Source organism: Camelus dromedarius, unplaced genomic scaffold (assembly GCF_036321535.1).
Source record: "Camelus dromedarius isolate mCamDro1 unplaced genomic scaffold, mCamDro1.pat HAP1_SCAFFOLD_123, whole genome shotgun sequence".
Lineage (NCBI taxonomy): Eukaryota > Metazoa > Chordata > Mammalia > Artiodactyla > Camelidae > Camelus > Camelus dromedarius.
In genome coordinates, this window is record NW_026989814.1 from 4,263,995 (window position 1) to 4,272,363 (window position 8,369).

Below are 8,369 nucleotides of genomic sequence, written 5' to 3' on the forward strand. Positions count from 1 at the left end.
TCACTGTAAAACCGAGTTGGAGCTAGTACCTCAACTTATAAATGTATGGAGAGTAGTTTGCAACTTTAATGAAACTTTGTGTTCCCAACAAGCTAGGTGAAGGACGGCATTCACACTCACTTAACTCTCAGAACTGAGCATGTGGACAGACGTTCGTTCATCTAGCAGAAATGGAACGTGTTTTAGGAAAAACTTTTACTCTGGTTTCTCAGTCTGTTTCCTAGTGCCGGTTTGAAGTTCCTGCAATTTTCACTGTAAAACCGAGTTGGAGCTAGTACCTCAACTTTTATATGTATGGAGAGTAGTTTGCAACTTTAAAGAAACTTTGTGTTCCCAACAAGCTAGGTGAAGGACGGCATTCACACTCACTTATCTCTCAGAATTGAGCATGTGGACAGACGTTCGTTCATTTAGCACAAAGGGAACGGGTTGTAGGAGAAACTTTTACTCTGGTTTCACCGTCTGTTTCCTACAGCCGGTTTGAAGTTCCTGCAGTTTTTATTGTAAAACAGAGTTGGAGCTAGTACCTCCCCATATATATGTATGGAGTGGAGTTTGCAACTGAAAAGAAACTATGTGTTCCCAAAAAGCTAGGTGAAAGACGGCTTTCACACACACATATCCCTCAGAACTGAGCATGTGGACAGATGTTCGTTCATCTAGCACAAAGGGAACGGGTTGTAGGATAAAATTTTACTCTGGTTTCTCAGTCTGTTTCCTAGTGCCGGTTTGAAGTTCCTGCAGATTTCACTGTAAAACAGTGTTGGAGCTAGTATCTACGCATATATATGTTTGGAGTGGATTTTGCAACTGAAAAGAAACTTTGTGTTCCCAACAAGCTAGTTGAAGGACGGCTTTCACACACATTTATCTCTCAGAACTGAGCATGTGGAGAGACGTTCGTTCATCTAGCACAAAGAGAACGGGTTGTAGGAGCAACAATTACTCTGGTTTCTCAGTCTGTTTCCTACTGCCGGTTTGAAGTTCCTGCAGTTTTTATTGTAAAACCGAGTTGGAGCTAGTACCTCCCCATATATATGTATGGACTGGAGATTGCAACTGAAAAGTAACATTGTGTTCCCAACAAGCTAGGTGAAGGACGGCTTTCAAACACACTTATCTCTCAGAACTGAGCATGTGGAGAGCAGTTCTTTCATCTAGCACAAAGGGAACGGGTTGTAGGAGAATCTTTTACTCTGATTTCTCAGTCTGTTTCCTAGTGCCGGTTTGAAGTTCCTGTAATTTTCACTGTAAACACGAGTTGGAGCTAGTACATCCCCATATATATGTATGGAGTGTAGTTTGCAACTGAATAGAAACTTTGTGTTCCCAAAAAGCTAGGTGAAGGACGGCATTCACACTCACTTATCTCTCAAAAATGAGCATGTGGACAGACGTTCGTTCATCTAGCACAAATGGAACGGGTTGTACGAGAAACTTTTACTCTGGTTTCTCAGTCTGTTTCCTAATGCCGGTTTGAAATTCCTGCAGTTTTCACTGTTAAACCGAGTTGGAGCTAGTACCTCCAAATATATATGTATGGATTGGAGCTTGCAACTGAAAAGAAACTTTTTGTTCCCAACAAGCCAAGTGAAGGACCGCTATCAAACACAGGTTTCTCTCAGAACTGAGCATGTGGAGAGACGTTGTTTCATCTAGCAGAAAGGGAACGGGTTGTAGGAGAAACTTTTACTCTGGTTTCTCAGTCTGTTTCCTAGTGCCGGTTTGAAGTTCCTGCAGTTTTCACTGTAAAACCTAGTTGGAGCTAGTACCTCCCCTTATATATCTATGGAGTGGAGTTTGCAACTGAAAAGAAAATTTGTGTTCCCAACAAGCTAGGTGAAGGACGGCTTTCACACTCACTTATCTCTCAGAACTGAGCATGGGGAGAGAATTTTGTTCATCTAGCAGAAAGGGAACTGGTAGTAGGAGAAACTTTTACTCTGCTTTGTCAGTCTGTTTCCTACTGCCGGTTTGAAGTTCCTGCAGTTTTCATTGTAAAACCGAGTTGGATCTAGTACCTACCCATATATATGTATGGAGTGGAGTTTGCAACTGAAAAGAAACTTTGTGTTCCCAACAAGCTAGGTGAAGGACGGCTTTCACACACAATTAACTCTCAGAACTGAGCATGTGGTGAGACATTCGTTCATCTAGCACAAATGGAACGGGTTGTAGGAGAAACTTTTACTCTGCTTTCTCACTCAGTTTCCTAGTGCCGGTTTGAATTTCCTGCAGTTTTCACTGTAAAACCGAGTTGGAGCTAGTACCTCCCCATATATATGTATGGAGTGGAGTTTGCAACTGAAAACAAACTATGTGTTCCCAAAAAGCTAGGTGAAATAAGGCATTCACACACACTTAACTCTCAGAACTGAGCATGTGGACAGACTTTCGTTCATCTAGCACAAAGGGAACGGGTTGCAGGAGAAACTTTTACTCTGCTTTCTCAGTCTGTTTCCTAGTGCCGGTTTGAAGTTCCTGCAGTTTTCACTGTAAAACCGATTTGGAGCTAGTACCTCCCCTTATATATGTATGGTGTGGAGTTTGCAACTGAAAAGAAACTTTGTGTTCCCATCAAGCAAGGTGAAGGACGGCTTCCACACACATTTATCTCTCAGAACTGAGCATGTGGAGAGACGTTCGTTCATCTAGCACAAAGAGAACGGGTTGTAGGAGCAACATTTACTCTGGTTTCTCAGTCTGTTTCCTAGTGCCGGTTTGAAGTTCCTGTAGTTTTCTCTGTAAAACCGAGTTGGAGCTAGTACATCCCCATATATATGTATGGAGGGTAGTTAGCAAATGAATAGAAACTTTGTGTTCCCAAAAAGCTAGGTGAAGGACGGCATTCACACTCACTTATCTCTCAGAACTGAGCATGTGGACAGACGTTCGTTCATCTAGCACAAATGGAACGGTTTGTAGGAGAAACTTTTACTCTGGTTTCTCAGTCTGTTTCCTAATGCCGGTTTGAAATTCCTGCAGTTTTCACTGTTAAACCGAGTTGGAGCTAGAACCTCCAAATATATATGTATGGATTTGAGCTTGCAACTGAAAAGAAACTTTGTGTTCCCAACAAGCTAGGTGAAGGACGGCTATCAAACACAATTTTCTCTCAGAACTGAGCATGTGGAGAGACGTTGTTTCATCTAGCAGAAAGGGAACGGGTTGTAGGAGAAACTTTTACTCTGGTTTCTCAGTCTGTTTCCTAGTGCCGGTTTGAAGTTCCTGCAGTTTACACTGTAAAACCTAGTTGGAGCTAGTACCTCCCCATATATATGTATGGAGTGGAGTTTGCAACTGAAAAGAAGCTTTGTGTTCCCAACAAGCTAGGTGAAGGACAGCTTTCACACTCACTTATATCTCAGAACTGAGCATGGGGAGGGAAGTTTGTTCATCTAGCAGAAAGGGAACTGGTTGTAGGAGAAACTTTTACTCTGGTCTCTCAGTCTGTTTCCTACTGCCGGTTTGAAGTTCCTGCAGTTTTCATTGTAAAACCGAGTTGGATCTAGTACCTACCCATATATATGTATGGAGTGGAGTTTGCAACTGAAAAGAAACTTTGTGTTCCCAACAAGCTAGGTGAAGGACGTCTTTCACACACACTTAACTCTCAGAACTGAGCATGTGGACAGACGTTCGTTCATCTAGCAGAAAGGGAACGGGTTTTAGGAAAACTTTTACTCTGGTTTCTCAGTCTGTTTCCTAGTGCCGGTTTGAAGTTCCTGCAATTTTCACTGTAAAACCGAGTTGGAGCTAGTACCTCAACTTATAAATGTATGGAGAGTAGTTTGCAACTTTAATGAAACTTTGTGTTCCCAACAAGCTAGGTGAAGGACGGCATTCACCCTCACTTAACTCTCAGAACTGAGCATGTGGACAGACGTTCGTTCATCTAGCAGAAATGGAACGTGTTTTAGGAAAAACTTTTACTCTGGTTTCTCAGTCTGTTTCCTAGTGCCGGTTTGAAGTTCCTGCAATTTTCACTGTAAAACCGAGTTGGAGCTAGTACCTCAACTTTTATATGTATGGAGAGTAGTTTGCAACTTTAAAGAAACTTTGTGTTCCCAACAAGCTAGGTGAAGGACGGCATTCACACTCACTTATCTCTCAGAATTGAGCATGTGGACAGACGTTCGTTCATTTAGCACAAAGGGAACGGGTTGTAGGAGAAACTTTTACTCTGGTTTCACCGTCTGTTTCCTACAGCCGGTTTGAAGTTCCTGCAGTTTTTATTGTAAAACAGAGTTGGAGCTAGTACCTCCCCATATATATGTATGGAGTGGAGTTTGCAACTGAAAAGAAACTATGTGTTCCCAAAAAGCTAGGTGAAGGACGGCTTTCACACACACATATCCCTCAGAACTGAGCATGTGGACAGATGTTCGTTCATCTAGCACAAAGGGAACGGGTTGTAGGATAAAATTTTACTCTGGTTTCTCAGTCTGTTTCCTAGTGCCGGTTTGAAGTTCCTGCAGATTTCACTGTAAAACAGTGTTGGAGCTAGTATCTACCCATATATATGTTTGGAGTGGATTTTGCAACTGAAAAGAAACTTTGTGTTCCCAACAAGCTAGTTGAAGGACGGCTTTCACACACATTTATCTCTCAGAACTGAGCATGTGGAGAGACGTTCGTTCATCTAGCACAAAGAGAACGGGTTGTAGGAGCAACAATTACTCTGGTTTCTCAGTCTGTTTCCTACTGCCGGTTTGAAGTTCCTGCAGTTTTTATTGTAAAACCGAGTTGGAGCTAGTACCTCCCCATATATATGTATGGACTGGAGATTGCAACTGAAAAGTAACATTGTGTTCCCAACAAGCTAGGTGAAGGACGGCTTTCAAACACACTTATCTCTCAGAACTGAGCATGTGGAGAGCAGTTCGTTCATCTAGCACAAAGGGAACGGGTTGTAGGAGAATCTTTTACTCTGATTTCTCAGTCTGTTTCCTAGTGCCGGTTTGAAGTTCCTGTAATTTTCACTGTAAACACGAGTTGGAGCTAGTACATCCCCATATATATGTATGGAGTGTAGTTTGCAACTGAATAGAAACTTTGTGTTCCCAAAAAGCTAGGTGAAGGACGGCATTCACACTCACTTATCTCTCAAAAATGAGCATGTGGACAGACGTTCGTTCATCTAGCACAAATGGAACGGGTTGTACGAGAAACTTTTACTCTGGTTTCTCAGTCTGTTTCCTAATGCCGGTTTGAAATTCCTGCAGTTTTCACTGTTAAACCGAGTTGGAGCTAGTACCTCCAAATATATATGTATGGATTGGAGCTTGCAACTGAAAAGAAACTTTTTGTTCCCAACAAGCCAAGTGAAGGACGGCTATCAAACACAGGTTTCTCTCAGAACTGAGCATGTGGAGAGACGTTGTTTCATCTAGCAGAAAGGGAACGGGTTGTAGGAGAAACTTTTACTCTGGTTTCTCAGTCTGTTTCCTAGTGCCGGTTTGAAGTTCCTGCAGTTTTCACTGTAAAACATAGTTGGAGCTAGTACCTCCCCTTATATATCTATGGAGTGGAGTTTGCAACTGAAAAGAAAATTTGTGTTCCCAACAAGCTAGGTGAAGGACGGCTTTCACACTCACTTATCTCTCAGAACTGAGCATGGGGAGAGAATTTTGTTCATCTAGCAGAAAGGGAACTGGTAGTAGGAGAAACTTTTACTCTGCTTTGTCAGTCTGTTTCCTACTGCCGGTTTGAAGTTCCTGCAGTTTTCATTGTAAAACCGAGTTGGATCTAGTACCTACCCATATATATGTATGGAGTGGAGTTTGCAACTGAAAAGAAACTTTGTGTTCCCAACAAGCTAGGTGAAGGACGGCTTTCACACACACTTAACTCTCAGAACTGAGCATGTGGTGAGACATTCGTTCATCTAGCACAAATGGAACGGGTTGTAGGAGAAACTTTTACTCTGCTTTCTCAGTCTGTTTCCTAGTGCCGGTTTGAAGTTCCTGCAGTTTTCACTGTAAAACCGAGTTGGAGCTAGTACCTCCCCATATATATGTATGGAGTGGAGTTTGCAACTGAAAACAAACTATGTGTTCCCAAAAAGCTAGGTGAAATAAGGCATTCACACACACTTAACTCTCAGAACTGAGCATGTGGACAGACTTTCGTTCATCTAGCACAAAGGGAACGGGTTGCAGGAGAAACTTTTACTCTGCTTTCTCAGTCTGTTTCCTAGTGCCGGTTTGAAGTTCCTGCAGTTTTCACTGTAAAACCGATTTGGAGCTAGTACCTCCCCTTATATATGTATGGTGTGGAGTTTGCAACTGAAAAGAAACTTTGTGTTCCCATCAAGCAAGGTGAAGGACGGCTTTCACACACACTTATTCCTCAGAATTGAGCATGTGGACAAATGTTCGTTCATCTAGCACAAATGGAACGGTTTGTTGGAGAAACATTTACTCTGGTTTCTCACTCTGTTTCCTAGTGCCGGTTTGAAGTTCCTGCAGTTTTCACTGTAAAACCGAGTTGGAGCTATTACCTCGAAATATATATGTATGGAGTGGATTTTGCAACTGAAAAGAAACTTTGTGTTCCCAACAAGCTTGGTGAAGGACGGCTTTCACACACACTTATCTCTCAGAACTGAGCATGTGGACAGACGTTCGTTCATCTAGCACAAATGGAACGGGTTGCAGGTGAAACTTTTACTCTGGTTTCTCAGTCTGTTTCCTAGTGCCGGTTTGAAGTTCCTGTAGTTTTCTCTGTAAAACCGAGTTGGAGCTAGTACATCCCCATATATATGTATGGAGGGTAGTTAGCAAATGAATAGAAACTTTGTGTTCCCAAAAAGCTAGGTGAAGGACGGCATTCACACTCACTTATCTCTCAGAACTGAGCATGTGGACAGACGTTCGTTCATCTAGCACAAATGGAACGGTTTGTAGGAGAAACTTTTACTCTGGTTTCTCAGTCTGTTTCCTAATGCCGGTTTGAAATTCCTGCAGTTTTCACTGTTAAACCGAGTTGGAGCTAGAACCTCCAAATATATATGTATGGATTTGAGCTTGCAACTGAAAAGAAACTTTGTGTTCCCAACAAGCTAGGTGAAGGACGGCTATCAAACACAATTTTCTCTCAGAACTGAGCATGTGGAGAGACGTTGTTTCATCTAGCAGAAAGGGAACGGGTTGTAGGAGAAACTTTTACTCTGGTTTCTCAGTCTGTTTCCTAGTGCCGGTTTGAAGTTCCTGCAGTTTACACTGTAAAACCTAGTTGGAGCTAGTACCTCCCCATATATATGTATGGAGTGGAGTTTGCAACTGAAAAGAAGCTTTGTGTTCCCAACAAGCTAGGTGAAGGACAGCTTTCACACTCACTTATATCTCAGAACTGAGCATGGGGAGGGAAGTTTGTTCATCTAGCAGAAAGGGAACTGGTTGTAGGAGAAACTTTTACTCTGGTCTCTCAGTCTGTTTCCTACTGCCGGTTTGAAGTTCCTGCAGTTTTCATTGTAAAACCGAGTTGGATCTAGTACCTACCCATATATATGTATGGAGTGGAGTTTGCAACTGAAAAGAAACTTTGTGTTCCCAACAAGCTAGGTGAAGGACGTCTTTCACACACACTTAACTCTCAGAACTGAGCATGTGGACAGACGTTCGTTCATCTAGCAGAAAGGGAACGGGTTTTAGGAAAACTTTTACTCTGGTTTCTCAGTCTGTTTCCTAGTGCCGGTTTGAAGTTCCTGCAATTTTCACTGTAAAACCGAGTTGGAGCTAGTACCTCAACTTATAAATGTATGGAGAGTAGTTTGCAACTTTAATGAAACTTTGTGTTCCCAACAAGCTAGGTGAAGGACGGCATTCACCCTCACTTAACTCTCAGAACTGAGCATGTGGACAGACGTTCGTTCATCTAGCAGAAATGGAACGTGTTTTAGGAAAAACTTTTACTCTGGTTTCTCAGTCTGTTTCCTAGTGCCGGTTTGAAGTTCCTGCAATTTTCACTGTAAAACCGAGTTGGAGCTAGTACCTCAACTTTTATATGTATGGAGAGTAGTTTGCAACTTTAAAGAAACTTTGTGTTCCCAACAAGCTAGGTGAAGGACGGCATTCACACTCACTTATCTCTCAGAATTGAGCATGTGGACAGACGTTCGTTCATTTAGCACAAAGGGAACGGGTTGTAGGAGAAACTTTTACTCTGGTTTCACCGTCTGTTTCCTACAGCCGGTTTGAAGTTCCTGCAGTTTTTATTGTAAAACAGAGTTGGAGCTAGTACCTCCCCATATATATGTATGGAGTGGAGTTTGCAACTGAAAAGAAACTATGTGTTCCCAAAAAGCTAGGTGAAGGACGGCTTTCACACACACATATCCCTCAGAACTGAGCATGTGGACAGATGTT